Here is a 17,386-nt window from a genome sequence, read left to right as displayed (position 1 = left end):
CTTGGCACACTGACCCAGAGGACCCCTCGGCCATCCCTCTTCCTCTCCCCTGCCCAGATCTGCTGAGTGGCCTCAGAGGTCCTTGGCATGACGATTAGAAGCGATTTGTAAGAGCCTTCCACACTCTCCCCCCACCATGTCTTTGAGCATATTTTAACCTTCTGGACCTCTTCTTCCAAGCCATGGCTGGAAGTTATTAGAGCAGCTCCGGAGAGCTGTGTTTAAGTCACCAACAGCTGTCAGGAGACACCTCCAGCTTTGGCAGGAGCTCCTGGGGCTTCTCTGTGTTTCCCAAGTACTTTTCCCACTACTGACCACCCCCCTGCTCCCTGCCCCGTGACCCTCTCCACCATGGACAGCATCCCCTCACTTCTCTCCTCCACCATCTTTCACTACCTACTCCTCTGCCTCCCAACCCCAACTCTCAGCATCCTTAGCTCCTCCATTATCCTTCAGCACAGAAACAAGAACCACTAATATTTGCCGAAGAGGCGGTTTGCAAACTGTGCTCTGCAGAGGTGTTTCAGAGGTTCTTCAAATGTCGTGTGAGAATTTTATTCTAAAAATATAGTTTGACGCCTATTAAAACTGTTACGGAAAACGGACCTGAACTTCCCAACATGTTCTACGGCACGCTGTAACACGGAGTCAAGCCAACGGGGACGGCCGGCTGCACGTGGTTTGTACAGACCTTGGACTAAGGCCTGGGTGGATCCTGAACTTCAGTATTGAGAAGTGTCTTCAACTAGAAAGACTGGAGCTTCTAACTGGCTATCTTTATGTTGTTGTTTTAAAACTTCAGGACTATACACGCTTCTGTAAACCACACGAACAAGTACATGCTAAAGCTTTCAGTGATACGAGAACGGATTCTCATGAAGATGTCATAAATGATTGTGTGCTTCCTGAGTGCTGTAGTAAGAAGGAATCCAAGAAAATGTTTGACACCGTCAGTGATGCAAACCAGAATTCCCTTCTCCTCCTCCCTAGATGTCTACATAACATTGAACTGAAGATCATCCTGGGCCGCAAGTTCACCTATGAGAAATCTGTTACCAATTCACATGGTCTCATTTAGAATTTTCTTAATATCGTGGAACCGAGCCAAACAAAACAAAAATGACGAAGCAATCCTGGATGTTACAGCTGATATTCCGATACAATGATCGTCTAGAACAGAGATCGGCAAACTGCTTCTACACAGGGCCAAATAGTAAATATTTTTGGCTTTGTGGGACAGACAGTCTCTGTCACAACTACTCAACTCTGCCATTAGAGTGGGAAAGCGGCCATAAATAACGTTGAAATGAATGGTATAGCGGTGTTCCAATAAAATTTCATTTACAAAAATCAGGCGGCAGCCTGGGTTAGGCCCACGGGCTGTAGTTTGCTGACGCTTGATCTAGACCCTGAGCTTTCAATGTTTTTATGCATCGAAGCTGAGTCATTGCTCTGTTAATGGATTCTCATAATAAATAGGTGTTAACATTTTCAACTTAGAAAATAAATGTGTGTTAATAAACTACCACTTTAACTTCGCATTCCATGCAGGATTTGACTTTTTAAAATGGTTTCTAAAACTATAAATGTTTGAAAACTACTAGCAGAAAGCTTTGCTACTAAGAAAATGCTTTCACAGCCATCTTCAAATTAGATTCATCTTCCAATCGCTTATTCAAAAATTACCTTAACTCTGGAGAGAGCCCCAGTCCAGGCCTGTACTAAAGGCGAGGGGCCATGACTCCACAACTCCTCGCTCTGAAATAATTCCAACATACCCGTTCCCAAACCTCAAATGGTATTAATGGGCCCCCCCGGCACGGGGGATTCTGCAAGGCCGTGGAAGACCGGCACGCGGCCAGCTCCTACCTGGCACCCCTGCCTGCCTGGGCCCGAGCCCTCCACCTCATTCAGATGCCATATATTCCAGCCTCCCCACTGGTGGCTGGGGCAGCTGTGCCAGCAGTGGGCCCTGAGTGCCTGGACACTCCAGAAGCACTGAGTCAGCACCCCATTAATCACGTATGGTTGGATTCCCCAGAGGGAGCACGGGAAGGGGTGGGGACCAGAGTTCTCGCTGGAACTGACAGCTCATTTCCCTCTGGGCCGGTCCCATCCCCTACAGATGCTTCCATGCAGCTGCCAGGGCCCCCGTGGACAAAAAGGAGAGTTTGAGAGGGAAGTAGGGAAGGGCAAGCGCCAGGTCTGGGGAGGATTCCCCCATCTGTATTCCCCATGACAGTGTCCCCATTTCTCTGCTTGCAACCCTCAGAAGTTTCTACTTCCAGCATAGTTCAAGTATCAACTGCACACCTAGCTGAATCAATTCAGACCCTGCCCTGAGACCGCTAGGGGAGGAGACCACGTACAGCTAACTGTGATACGTGCACAAGGAGACAAATGCTAAATCGAGGTACAACGAGGTATCCCAGGATGCCGAGGAAGGGGGACCCATTCGTTTGTATTATGGTGCTACTGATTTCTATTAAAAGGTAGATACTCTTGGGGGAGAAGTCCTCCTTGAAGCTGTTACTGCCTTTCTTTCGGAAGCCTCTTAGTGGAGAAGAAAGTACTGGGTCTTTTGTAGCCAGAGGTACTGCTCCTTACTAGCTGTGTGACTGTCTTTAAATTACTGGACCTCTCTGTTCTCAGTTGCCTGTACAAAAGAGGCAACAGAACCAGCCTCACTGTGGTTTCTGCAGGACTCAGTCTTGTCTGCAAAGTGCCAGGCCCCACGTGCAGCATCAGCCCTTAACTTCACCCTGACTCTCTCTTAGGAACTCATGTACCGGGACCAGATGGCACAGTATGGCAGACGTGTCACAGGGCTGCAGTGAGGAGGGTGGAGTGGTGGTCGACCTGCCTGCATGAGTCAGAGGGCTGCTTATGTTGGGGAGCCCTTGCTAGGTGTCTGGCAACATCCCAGGGCCTCACCTGTATCTCGCCAGCAGCCCTGTAAGGCAAGAGCCATGACTCTCCCATTTTCCAAGGAAGAAAGACGAGGCAGAGAGTCTAAGCAATCTGCCTCCCAAAGCAGTAACGGCTGGAACTGGAATTTGAACTTGGGAAGATCCACAGCCTCCACTACTAGGTACCCCATCAAACATGCCCTCAAACCGAGGCTCAAATGCCCAGTCATTCTTCATCGGAGTCCAGGGGGTGACTCCTCCACCTCCTCCGGAGAACCCTGATCACGGCCTGGGTCTAGGGGGGTCCACGTGGTACGGCAGAGCTGTGGGCAGAGGCCCAGGCCCAGCCACCGGACCGTTCAGACAGCTACAGAGGTGTGTCTCTGAGGGCTGCCTGAGTCCCCGTCCTCCCCCCTGTAAGTGAGAACACTTCTGTTTGGAGGAAGGGAATGAGCGCTGCTCACAGCACACCAGGCTGGGAAGCACCCGCTGGGACTCGCAGCTGAGCCCACAGACCCAAACACAGGACAAGCATCTCCAGAGGCCCCAGAAAGAGGCCCCAGAGCACCCAAACCTTGGGTGCATCAGAATAAAAACACAGATGCCTGTGTCCCCACCTCCTGAAAGTCTGATTCAGACAACATGCCTGGGTGGGCCAAGAAGTCCATTTTGTTTTAACAGAGGCATTCTCCCCCTCCCTCTCCTTCTCCCTGGGTGATTCTGATGCACTCCACAGCCACATGAAACATCCAAAGACATATTCCTGACCCAAAGAGCTTCTAACACCACACACCTAACCTGAATCACAGCCTGAACTTCTAACCTGAAACCACAACTCATACCTGAAGAGCTAAAAACGAATCAAATGGGCATATATATAGCCATGCTGGGGCCTTCTCCCAGGGCCATTCAGGCAGTCTCTCTGGAGATGGGACCCTGCTAGTGGAATTTTTAAAAACTCCAGGTGATTCTAATATGCAGCTCAGGCTGAGAACCCAACATCCTTTCATTTCTTCATAGCCGGGAGGGCCCTGAAAGATGTTGCTCTGTCTTCAATACCCACTGTGATGTTCTAACTAGGGAGGGGGTGGCAGGGCCTCTTTAGGCAAGAGCCATCCTGGGAGGCAGAGGTGGGGCACAGAGAAGTGGGTGGAGTTGGCCAGCAGGACGGCATGGTGGGGGTGGCACGTAGGGAGGCCGTGGTTCCTTAAGCGGTGGTGTTGCCAAGGACAGAATGGAAACTGAGGGACTGGGGAGACAGGACTGCATTTTGGGGGAGACAGTGTGGGGCAGTGAAAGAGTGTTGGCCCTCAAGGTTTCTACCCCTGACCAAGGAAGTCCCGAGGACGTCCAACCTTCACAGAGGCTCGAGCAAGGCAATCATCGTCACCATCATCATCCATTTGAAAGAGGAAGGACTCTAGCAAGCTCGGGCAAGAAAGACCACATGGGGCTTTCCTGGTGGCGCAGTGGTTGAGAGTCCGCCTGCCGATGCAGGGGGCGCGGGTTCGTGTCCCGGTCCAGGAAGATCCCACATGCCGCGGAGCGGCTGGGCCCGTGAGCCATGGCCGCCGAGCCTGCGCGTCCGGAGCCTGGGCTCCGCAACGGGAGGGGCCGCAACGGTGAGAGGCCCACGTACCACAAAACAAAAACAAAAACAAAAACAAAAAACAACAACGGAAACAGAAAGACCACATGGAGTGCCCAGCAAGCATATTCACTGGCCGCCCGTTTCCTACCTGTGCTGAAGCCACCACTTCCGATGACCGAAACTAAAACGCTGCTCTCTTTGAAAACCAGTGTTCATGTCCACTCCTGCAGCAGCTGCCTCCTCTCACGCTCTGCTCTTCCCTCTGGAAGGGAGAGCTCTCCTGGCCAGTGTCGCTTGAGGCTCCTCCATGAACTAGTTTGAGGCTGCCGGGTTCGTACCCCGAATCCTGCAGGGGACGGTCGAAAAACATGGTCAAAGAGTTTGGTCAACTTCTTTAGACATAGAACAGTGTCTGCCTGGTCCCAGGAGCCCAGGCCCCAACTCCTCCCAGGCTGCTTGTCTTGGTTCCAGGCCAGAGCCCCGTGATCCCTGGGGAGACGGTGTGGCGTGGTGGCCCTGGCGCCTACCATATTCTACCTTGTACCTGGCACCTAACTTCTCTAAGCCGCTATTTTTTCACCAGTAAGTAGGCAGAATTCTAAGACGGCCCTTAGGTTTCCTGTCCCCCCTGGTGTATGCATCACGCATAATCCTTAGGCCTGTGAATATCATGGATTTTACTCTCACAATTAGGTTCTGTTATAGGGCGCACTTGACCTTAAAATAGGGAGATCATTCCCTGGCTTGACCTAATTGAGAAAGTCCTTTAAAAGCAGATTTCTCTCTGGTTGGTCACAGAAGAGGAAGTCACAGGGCTTAGAATCAAGGGGAGGATTTGACATATGCACTTGCTGACTTGCAGGTGGAGGGGGCCGTGTGGAAAGGACCTGAGGGCAGCCTCTTGGAGCTGAGGGCAACCCCCTGCTGACTCCCTGCAACCACCTAGGCCCTGGATTCCAGCAATCGAATGAGCCTGGAAAAGCGGCATTTCCCCTGAGCCTCCAGATGAGAACTCAGCCTACGGATACCTTGATTTCAGCCCTGAGCAGAGAACGCAGCCACCCCGTGCCCGACTTCAGACCTATAGGACTGTGAGCTAACAAAGGAGGGTTGTTTGAAGCCGCGGTGTTGGGAGTAATTTGTTCCACGGCAAGAGAAAAACCAAGACAACTTGCAAAATTGACCCCTATTGGGGCCTGGGTGAGAATTAAACGCAATAATAGACATAAGTGTGCATTGCATTCCCCAAACCGTGAAACAAAACAGAGCATTCAGGGCCAAGGGAGGCAACGACGTTGACCGCACCAGTTTTTAATGATCAACTTATCAGGCTGTGGTAAGACTCAAACAAGAAAATACAGAGGAACATGTTTCATGAGCTAGAAAGCCTGAGCTGTTCTAGTCGAATCTAGCATGGCACGTCACATCCACGCTGCTGCCTTGAGCTGTACTCTGGTGTGTCTGCTGGAGGTGGTGTGGAGTGGTGGCTGAGAACAGGGCACCTAAGGCCGGGATACCTGGGTTCCAGCCTGGGCCTTCTCCTCATTACCTCTGCTTTGGAAAGTTGCTGAGCCTTGCTGTGCCTGATGAGGGGGGCTAAGAATGGCAAGTACCTCCCAGGGTTTTAACGATTCAGTACATGTAAAGGGCCCAGACCCATGCCTGGCACGTGGTTCAGCCCATGTCATACTATGGGTACTATTCCAGTGCATCTAGTGATCTAGGTCTGGGGTAACCTGCACGCAGGCCTGGGGCACTGTCACCTTCCTTCTCTTGGGCACCATGCTTTATATTGACACAGTCTTGGAAAAGTTAACATTTTGGCAACTACATCCTACTGCTGATTCCTACAAATGCACAGCTAACCAAAGCCCCTCTGCTGTCCCCTCCCTGCTATACCTGCTGCTCTCAAATCCAGCCAGTCCCATCCCACACCCCAGGGCAGCATCGCACCACCACACAGAGGAATGGTTGAACTTGCTCTGTGGCTCCTGTCTATGATTTCCCAATTCTGTTGTCCAAGGTACCCAAACTTTTCACCACTCCATGTTTTTCCATCATCTCCAGATCTGACCTCATGCCCTCCAACAGATCTCAGATTATTAATAAAAACAGCTGGCTCTATCCCTCCGAGTATAGAAACACCAATGTCTCAGAGCATGTTATTCTATAGACACAGTCCACAATTTCCCACCTCTGAGCCTTTGCTCACATGCTACTCCCCTCCCCCCCCCATAACCATGTCTACCTGGCCACATCCTACCCATCCTTCCTCAGGAGGCTCAGCCAGCTCCCGCCAAACTGGACTTAAGTCCTGCTTCCCCAGAATGCCCAGAGCACATCTGCTGGCCTCTCAGGGTAAGTAACAGCAGCCCCTGTGCACAGAGACTCCAGGAGTCTTAAAGCCTCGGTAGACAGCCTACACCTGGGGCAGGTTGGTCTGACTCATCCCCCCACCCCTAGAGCCAGGCATGGTGTGTCACACACAGCACAGAACAATTCTCTTTAGAACCTAATTCGGCCGTTCATTCATTTAACAGATGTGCGTTCAGTGCCTACTTGGGGCCAGGCTGGGTAGTAGGTCCTGGAGATAGAAGACAGCAAAAATTTATTCCCTCCCTTCAAGGGGATCACAGTTGGGGTAGGGATGGGTGAGGGGCAAGACATCAAAGGAATGTATTCCAGCATCGCTGGATTTAAGCTGCTACATGGTGAAGGCATAAAGAAAAGAGCAGTCACTTCTGAGGGTGTCTGAATGTGTGAGAAAGAGAGAGGGCATCTCAAACAAAGGAAGCAGTGTAAATAGACGGGAGATCCCAAACTGACCGAACGTTCGAGAAATTGCACACGGTCCATATGGCTGGAGGTAACGGGCAGTGATAGCTCATGAGAGAAGAGCTGGGCAGGGAAAGAACTTGGTATAGGGCTTCCCTGGTGGCACAGTGGTGAAGAGTCCACCTGCCAACGCAGGGGACATGGGTTCGAGCCCTGGTCCGGGAAGATCCCACATGCCGCAGAGCAACTAAGCTCACGCGCCACGACTACTGAGCCTGAGCTCTAGAGCCCGCGAGCCACAACTACTGAGCCTGCGTGCCACAACTACTGAAGCCCGCGTGCCTAGAGCCCGTGCTCTGCAACAAGAGAAGCCACCGCAATGAGAAGCCTGCACACCACAACGAAGAGTAACCCCCGCTCGCCACAACTAGAGAAAGCCCGTGCGCAGCAATGAAGATCCAACGCAGCCAAAAATAAATAAATGAAAATAAATAAATCTATTTTAAAAAGTATAAAACAAAAGAATTTGGTATATGAGATAGTCTGGACTTGATCTTGTAGGGGAGTGAGGTCACCAAACCGTTTTAATCAGTGAGGTAATGTGGTCAGGCCCAGGGGTGTGGCCAGAGGAGAAGATGGGATGAGGTGGGAGGAGTGAGCCACGGCTCTCCTCTTTTTCATTCAGCGTAACCTAAATGCCACTCCAGCCTCTGGTGGCAGGTGGGAGAGCCCGGCGGACACACCCGCATTGGGGTCACCAGGAATGTGACACACACTTGAGGTTCTGTATGGCAAATTGCGCCCATCTGTCTACCTCTTCTCCCCCAGACACCACTGAAATGAAAAGAGAAATGCACAAGTAAGAACAGATCCATAGTAGCACCAGCTGGCCAGCAAGTCTGAGGAAAAGCAGACAAGTGGGAGGGACAGAGAGTCTAATCAGAGCTCAGCCAGCCTCACCCAACATGGGCAAGGGAGAGGCCCACCTGCCAAACGCCCAGGAAACTCACACAGAGGCAGCAGAGTTGCGGCAGAGCAGGAGGGATGGAATTCCTGATATCCAAGGATAATGAGTGAATCCTTCAGGTGCCAGAGAGACCAAAGTGGGGGTGGGGGGTGGGGGACAGAAACCACCTGCCCACACACCTTACAGTCTTCCTGAGGATTACTTAGTGCTTCCACGAGACTCTAGCCCTGGCAAATGGCTTGACTGTTCATTACTGAAACATGCTGAGGGCTCTGTAAGCTCTTTGAATCCCTTGCCTTGCCTCAGAATTCCTCCTCACTGTTTCTACCTGTCTGCGACTGCTGTATTGTATTTCTTACACAATCCTAGTCAACCCCCACGCTGACATACCCATTTTAAAGACTTCCAATCCTCAACAAATCCTGACCTTGCCTCGCTCCTCCAGATACGCCAAGGCTCCGTGGAGGTGAAGTTCCCCCTTACCCAGTGAGCAATAAACTCAGCTTCCTCTCTGACAGTCTCTATACAAATTCTGAGAATCAGATTGACTTTGCACTTGACATCTGCATCATTAACTGCTAGAGGGCAACAAAGCCAAGACTACAGAGCTCTGAGGAAAAACGGTTAAAGCCCTAAGATCCCTTACTCAGCCGAGTCTCAAAGCCAAACAGAGAAGCACTAAAAATAGGACGCCACCCACTTATCGTTTCTTAAAAAAAATTACTCCAGGAATTACTCCAACAAAATAAAGACTGTATCAGAATAAGTAATTCAAGAAAGGTCAAGACAGGATACACAGGAAACAATGATGAACACTAAGAGTACAAAAACGCACAGTCAAATCTAAACAAATGTTGATAATAATGGTCTCATCTTGTTGGAAATTAGATACCATTTAATTCTTGACATCGACAGAGAAGTATGGGTTTTATTTTTTATTTAAGGGTAACCATTTCTGAAGAAAAATAAGATACAGACCTTTTAAAACACTGTTGGGGGGAGCAAAGAAATTCAATTATTCAGCAAGAGTTAGGAAAGGGAAAAGAAAACAAGAAAGGAAAAAGTATAACAAACAAAAGACATAAAGTAAGACGATGAAAGTAAGACCAAACATATCATAAATGCAAGAATGTGAGTAAATGAAATTACTCTAGGACAGATTAGATTGGGGGAAAAAAATCCAGCCATAGGCTGTTTGGAAGTAACACACAAATTGATAAAGGTTGAAATCAAAGAAATGGCAAAGAGACATCAATAGGCAAAATGGTAACAAATAGAATGCAGGAAAGTCAATATTAATATCAGTCAAAATGCAAAACTGTCAGAATAAATGGGGCATTTTATATTGCCAATGCGTCTGTTTCTCCAAGGAGAGACAAAAATCATGAACCTTGACCGTCACCCTGGACAACAGAACCATAAAGTATATGAAATAACACATTCTTAGGACAAGAAGAAGGCAAAACAAACCAAAAACCCAGGAAACATCTTGAGATCTTGAGCTCATTACTCAAAATTTGATGGTACATGTAACCTTATATAAGAAAAATACAGAGGATTTGAAGATAGTAAGCTTAACTTCATTTATATTCAAGAAACAAAACACCTTTATCTCAAATGTCTTTGTAGTAGACAACAAGAAAATCTCAAATTCCAACATGGATATCACAGGCTCAGTTCTCAATACAATAGAATTGGAAACTAACAAGGAGCAAAGAAATAAACAGCCCCCCCCCCAAAAAAAAAGAAACTGTGCACAGGACAATTTAAAAATGCTTTTCTAAATAAACTTGAGTCAAAGAGGACAGCAAAACTGAAACTGTAGAATATTTATAAATGTACAACATTGAGAATCCTACTTTAAAAACCTGTGGAATATAACCAAAGCTGCATTTAGAGGAAAATACAGACCTTAAATGCTTTTATGATAAAAGAAGAAAGATTGAAACTAAATGAATTAAGCATCTAACCTAAGAAGCTGAAAAAGAATAAAATAAACCAGAAAAATCTAGAAGGAGGAAATGAATAAAATTGAAAACAAAAATGAATGAATGAGAAAAGTACAGCAACCACAGCAGAAGAAATTAGTTCTCTGAGACAAACAACACGGACAAACCACTGGCTAATCTGACTAGCAGTGAATAGCAAAATCACAAATAAGCATTAAGAAAGGCATTGTAATCATGTATATTAACACTGTTTTAAATTTAAGAGAATGTGATACATAACTTGATGTCAGTGAATTTGAAAATTGATGATTTTCTAGAAAATCATAAATTGTAAAACTAAAGAAGAGGGGGAAAATCTGAATAGATCAATAACAAAAGAAGAAACAGAAAAGGCTACCAAACATAGAATTCCAAATTAGTGAGAAAGAATGGATTACTTAAAGAGAGCTGTGACAACTGGCTGGTTGTATATTCATTTGACAAATATTTACTAAGTGCCTACTATATGTTAGGCACTATTCTGGGCACTGGATATGCAGCAATGAACAAAACAGAAAGGGTCTCTGCCTTTGTAGAGCTGAGGGTCAAGCCAGGGGAGATAAGCAGGAAACAAACATGCAGGTATAATAAATGGCACGACAATAAAATGGGATACAGAGTGAGGGAGGGTGTAGAATTCTATTTTAAATAGAGTACATGTACCACACTTACAACAAAATTTATTCCAATTAAAGATATAAACAAAACATATAAGCAAATCCATGAAAACACCAAAACTATTAGAATATTTACATAATTTAGTGTTGGAAAATAATGTTCAAAGCCTGAAGTAGATCTCAGTGCTCTTAAAGGAGAAGATTAATAAAACTGACTACATAAAAAAATTAAGCACTACATACAACAAAGACCCCATTAACAGTTACAAAGCAAATGACAGACTAGATATGAATATCTGCAACATATATAAAACAGGGTCAATATCTATAATACGTAAAAAGCACCCACAAAACAATAAGAAAAGATGCACAGCTAATGAAATGGAGAGGGGAAATAAACAGATCATTACTCAAGAAATTAAAATGTGTAATAAAGATGCAAAGATGCTTGACCTCATTAATAATTAAAGGCTATATGCTAAAAGTCAATGTCACCTTTCCCCCCGATTTGACTGGCAAAGAAGAAAATGACTGCTAACCATCCAGTGTTGAAGAGAAGGATTTACCAAAATGTATGTTGACCCAGCAGCTTCACAAATGCACACACACAAATACACACACATCTTACACAACATATGCACAGATGCACACACACACAATGGCTGCAGCATTATTTTTATCAGTGAATATGGCAACACCCTTAATACCCATCAGCAGGGAATTGGCCTAATAAGTAAATGATGATAAATCCACCCAATGGTATAAAATGGGATAATAACTTTTCTTAATTAAAAATATATACTCCTACCAATAATAGAGATTTGTTGTGACTTTATCTGTGTGTTGAATATTGGGGTCAACACTTCTCACGGTGACCTCCCTTACTTTTCACAGCCTGCTCGATGGGAGGCACTATTGCTGGTCCCATTTTCCACATGAGACTTAGTGAGGCGAAGAGACCTGACACGTGGTGAACCTTGGTTCCTGTCTGACTCCGGAGCCTACACACTTACACACTTAGCTGCTATACACACTTCCCCTCAATGGGACGGTGTGAAAAAAGGGGAAAAGCAACATCACAGACACACACATATCTGTGTAGCTTTTAATGCCACAAAGGACCTGCAGGATTAAGTAGTCACATCCTAGGGGTGGGACTGTGCAGTGAGTGGGGTTCAGAGCAGGCCTTCTCTTCTTTATACATTTCTATACTATTCTTCTTCTTCTTCTTTTTTTTTTTACAATAAGCATGTACCACTTTTAGAATTTAAAAATTTCAATTTTAAAATGATATAAAACTGTCTTCTTTTTAGAAAGCAGCTGAACATGGAAGGCCTACTAGAGCAAGAGGGGCCCATCTGCAAGGTGACATCCACCCAGGGCAGGAAGGACCAGGGCCAGCTCCTCTGCAGGCCCCACCCAAAACCACAAGGAGGGAGGCCTGTCCTCTCCCCTCCCCACCCTCCTTGTGGAACCAAAGCATCACAGCACGGCCTCCACTGGCAGGTGGAGGGTGCCTCACATCCGGCCTGGGCACTGGAGGTTGGTATCACTGCAGGGGAAGTTCAGCTGATGAAGGGTTAAAGAAAACCCCCGACGCCTGCAGGGGCCAGCCTCACTGGGTAACAACACAGTGGCTTTCTAAGGGCTGGCAGGGGAGCTTGGGGGCTTGGGTTTCCAGCAAGGGGCCTCACACCCTGATCCCAGAGAAAGTAGACAAGGCCCGCTCTGAGGCCACGGCTGCGCTCCTGACACACAGACTGTCCCTCCACTGTGAATGGGACATCTGCAGATGGGGTTGGCACACGGATAAGCTGAGTCTGATCTGCTTGGGGCAGGGAATTGTGGGACGGATCTTTCTAATTTTTATTTTTATTTCTGGGCACTGTAAACCAATAAGAAAACACAAAAATCCAAGACACCGGGACTCACATGGCAGAATCACATGGAATAATCTCGGGGATCATGTGGGGCTACTTAGCAATTGGGAGGGGAAATGGGGAGAATTACTGCCTCATTTACCTAACACCAGGGAAGCAGCACAGGAAAGCACAGAGAGACAGCCCTGATATCACAGGAACTTGGTTTCAGACCCTGGTTTCACCCATTAATAGCTGTGTGGCCTCAGCTAAATTACTTAACCTCTCTGAGCCTCTTTCCTCATGAGTAAAAAGTGAAGAACATCACCCCTCCCTGGGTTTGTTGTGAGGACTGGATGAGACAACGTGTGTGAGAGATGTAGCGTGGACCCAGCATACAAAAGGCACTCAATTAATGCCTGTGCTCTTCTTCAGTTACAGTGGGAGACCATCCACGTCGTCCTCCCTCCGTCCACTTCTCCTCTTTCTGGATCCTGTTTTGGGGTTGGCTCTGCAAGGTTTCCTGCCTCCTTCCCTGTGGTAGGCTTCGGGCTCTCCCTTTCCTGGGATGCGCTCCTTTGCTTCTCGTTTCTGCATTTCAGTCTGAGAACACTGCCACAAGCACTGGACAGCTCACGGGCTGCTTCTGGATCCTTCCTGGTTCCTCGCCCCATTCTCCAGACAAGAAGCTGCTCTCTCCCGTGGAGTAGTGAGTGAGGTGTCCCAAACAAGAAAGATGAGCAGAAAGAGAGGCAGTGGAGCTCAGAGCCTTTGATATGGACAGGACATATTTTGAGAAGACCTGGGAAATGTTTTCCAGTAAAAGCAGAGTTTTTAAAAATAGGGGATGGTGATATATTTCCATTTGTATTGAGGACAGAAAAAGAGGAACTTCAAGTGCAGAGTAATGGATTCCGTTTAGTGATAGGCAAGAATATCCGGTCCCACAAACTCTATATGGGGATTAGCAGGAGAAACATCCACGGTTTTAAGACACTGCAGGGAAGCGGGGAGGAAGGCCCTGAATGCACATAGAGGGCACCTAGCCCAGGAGTCTAAGAGAATAAAGGGTGGCAGGAAGAGAAAGTGCAGATGAAACCCCAGGGCCTGCACGTGAGGTTGAGGTGCTGACAGCTGCCAGGGGTAGAAGGGTAGAGGAGTTGTTTCCTGCCATACCAGGCCACACCTAGTGATGGCCCTCTCTCACCGGAAATCTCCTGCAGCCGGGTGCAATAAACAGCCCACTGGACTGGTCCATCTTTGAGGTCCGGCTGCATCCAGCCACCTTGGACAAGACACTCCCTGTCACTGGGCTAGACCCCAGGGTGCAAAGGTGAAGAAGGGCTGGCCCCTGCCACAGGGTGTTCTCGATCAAGTAGGGAAGACGGGCCAGAAAGTCAGTGGTTACCTCCCTTCCTCCCAAGGATCTCCAGACTTGGGCTATTTCCCCACAAGAAGGCTCAGCACATCTCCCCAGTTTGTAGAGGCAGAAGGGAGGGGTAGGGAAGGAAACCCACATTTGCTGAGTGCCTACCATGTGCCAGTGTTGTCCTTCTATTATCTCACTGTCACCCTGATGCTACCATCTGACAGCTGAGGAAACAGAGAGATGTGGACAGCCTTGCACAGCAGAAGGAGAGCCCCAGGCTTCAGTGTTAGATAAAACCAGGCACCACTGGTCTCTGTTGCTGTGTGGCTTCAGGCAAGTCACTTAACACTTCAAGTCTCAGTCTTCTCATCTCTAAAATGGGAGCAACAGTGCAGAGCTTGGGTCGGTGTAAGAATTAAATAATACAGAGTCAACTTTCCAAAAAATGGCCTTCTCCTCTTCCTCTTTTGGTTATTTTTGATCGTTTAGCTTTACTTATATTTACAATGATTTTGTGTGCTAAAATAAGAAGATTTCAGATCCCATAACAAGACTGATGCAACTTATTGACAGGGAGGGCACGGGGGAAAAAAAAGCAGGTTGAAGCCCTGGGAGACACTGGGGACTGCAAAACCTCAACCACTGGTCCGCAGAGGGGAGGGGCCCCAATCAAGGCCTCCGGAGGAGACTGAGAACCAGGGTGTGTGTTTGGAGGAAGAATTGCTTTCTGCACCCACATGGCTACCTCCTTAGCTAAGAGGGGAAGCCTGATGACCCCGGGCCCTCCAGGTATCCAGCCAAGCTTCTGGTCTAGATCGCCACCTGTCCAGTGCTGTTGGCTTCCTCCCCCACCAGCTCAGAGCCTCAGGCAGATAGAAAAGGCTGTGCCAAAGGAAACTGTTTGCTACAGAGCCCTCTGGGTCTGCTCTGCTGTTCTTCCTTTTTTTGGACTTTGTAGCTGTTTGAGTGGGTACCTTTTTCCATAGAAAGTTTCCATTGCATCAGTTATTTACATTGTCACCTCCTATATGTAGGCTGTTTTGAATCGGTGAACCAATCAGGCCCAGAGGGGCCCCCACAGCTTATTGGGGTGAAAAGCACCAGGGTCACCCCTCAGAGCCAGACAGCCCCACCATTCCGGGGGGGTCTGACAGGTGGGAGAAACCATTCCAACCCTGGCAGGGACACCTTTCATCTGCTCCGTCCCCTTGGGAAGCCATTTCTAGGGTGGAAGTTAAGAGGACAGGCCCCTGGGTTCGAATCTCTGCCTCTTCCACTTCCTAGCTGTGTGACCTGCCTAGGCAGGTTATTTACCTAACATCTCTGATTGTGGTAAACTAATTTGTAAAATGGGAATAACAGTAGCACCCGCATGGCTGGACTTGGGGAGACTCAGTTCATCCACGTAAAGTGTTTAGAACAGTGCCTGGCCTAAAGCCTCAATAAACGTCAATAAATATGGATAGAGTCCTCTTTTTCCGTCACCCTTGCTAAGACCTCAGTAGTCATCCCCTCCTCTGGACCAGTACATAGCAGTGTCTGAAAGGTCACCCTCTCCACTAGGCCAGATAAACTGACACTCAGCTCTCACCACGCCCCTCCCTGTACCAAATTCTTCAGTGGTTCTTCCTGGAGAGTAAAGTCTACACTTGAGATCTCCTCTACTAATAGCCAGGCTGCCCCTGACATCAATGCTCCCCTACAGAACACCTGCTCCTGCCAAACTACCATGCTCACAGTTGGCCTGCTTCTGTGCAGTTTTGCCTGTCTGGAATGCTCTTCTCCATTTCACTGTGGCCAAATCCAACCGCATCCACCTATGTGAGCCCAGCTCATATGCCACCTCCTCCATGAAGCCCACCATGCCCTCCCCTCTCTGGCCAGAAATGATCTCTCATTTATAGCATGTGGTCTCTTTATTGTGGCCTTTCCCTTTACTCCCCTGTATATGTGGAACATAATACTTATGCAAATGTTTGTCAGCATCACAGACAAACCACATGACCTTTGAGGACAGGACTAGGATGTGTGTGACACATCTCTGTATCACTCACAGAGCTTTGAGCGTAATTCATGACAATGAACGAGGGGATAAACTCTGAGTTCTTTCAGTTCACCACCCCTGAGTGTAGGTGTGCTGGTGACGATGAGTCAACAGCCCCAGAGCATCCACATGTTCTCAGCTCTCCTTGAGGGAACCAGCAGATGGGGTGTCAGTCAGGACCTCAGGGGGATCACAGCCCCAGACCAGCCCTGGCTCTACTGCTGTCCCAGGTAAGCAGCCCACCACCCAGGATGGAACCCTGAACCTCAGCATAGGGGCCTTGCAAAGCATCCGAGGTATCCTGAGAAGTCCAGGAGCTGTGGCTGACTGCTCCCTTTCCTGCACCCCCTACATTCCATATGTCCCCAGGTTCTCAGTGAATTGGCTCCGTAAGAGTCTCTGAAGCCCCTGGACTCCTGTCCACCCACTGCCACTGGGCCCACTCTCCCCACCGCGCAGAGCGATGTTTCTGCATCCCAGAGTAAGCAAGTACCACGGTGCGCCATAACCACTTCCAGTGCTTGCTGACCGCCCTTAGAAATCCAGGTTCCTTAAGTGGGTATCAGAGCCTCTTCCCCATACGGCCACCGTGACCTTCCAGATTCGCCCATCACCTGACACTCTTCCTTACTCCTTGCTCTTCAGCTACCTAATACCTGGACACGCCACCTTCTTCCCAGGTTCCAAACCCTTCAGGAAGATCCTCCCTCCCCTCTCTGCCAGGCGAACTCCCACCCATCCTTTGAAAGCTCGGCCCTGGTAGTTCCTCCTTCTCCCCCAGCCCCTCCACTATCCAGGGACCGGGCTGGAACCCCCTTCTCTCTTGCTCCTGACCCTCCAGCCAGAGCTCTGCTGCAACACCAACCCCACCACACTGGGATAGTTATCTTCCTGTGTGTCCATCTTCCCCACAGACGGCGAGCGCCTTTGGGGCAAGAACAACGTGTACCGTCTGTGTACCTCCGGTGCTTGTTAGCACAGCGCTTGGCATGTGGAGTGAATGAGTGATGAGTAACAGCCAGTAAACACACCCCCACTGGCCTGCCTTCCAGGGTGTTGCCCCTGACATCACCACATTCAGGAACTCACTTTCCAGGACAAGCAACATGTCACTCTGCCAAACCAGCAGGTCCATGGTCCCCAACATTGCCCTTTGTGCAGCAACCCAGGACCCCAAACAGCCTGAGGCTTACCTTTGTGGCGGCTGCACATCCTGGGAACCCGGAGATGGGCTGAGGCTTCGGGCGGTTCCAGGAGGAGGGGAATC

The 17,386-nt window shown here is 48.5% G+C and overlaps 1 protein-coding gene across 3 annotated transcripts in view; it reads right to left on the bottom strand.

Moving 5' to 3' along the window:
• HIVEP3 (HIVEP zinc finger 3) overlaps positions 1–17,386 on the bottom strand; it is a 500,469-nt gene that overhangs the window by 93,484 nt on the left and 389,599 nt on the right. For all 3 annotated transcript variants that reach the window (XM_033421978.2, XM_012531907.3, XM_004266717.4), the window contains one exon: positions 4,649–4,846. The gene's annotated coding sequence lies outside the window, so the exon portion shown is untranslated. The remainder of the gene's footprint in view (positions 1–4,648; positions 4,847–17,386) is intronic.

The sequence above is a fragment of the Orcinus orca genome, chromosome 1 (assembly GCF_937001465.1).
Source record: "Orcinus orca chromosome 1, mOrcOrc1.1, whole genome shotgun sequence".
Taxonomy (NCBI): domain Eukaryota; kingdom Metazoa; phylum Chordata; class Mammalia; order Artiodactyla; family Delphinidae; genus Orcinus; species Orcinus orca.
The sequence above is the reverse complement of the archived record's forward strand: the minus strand, read 5'-3'. Positions and strand labels throughout refer to the sequence as shown.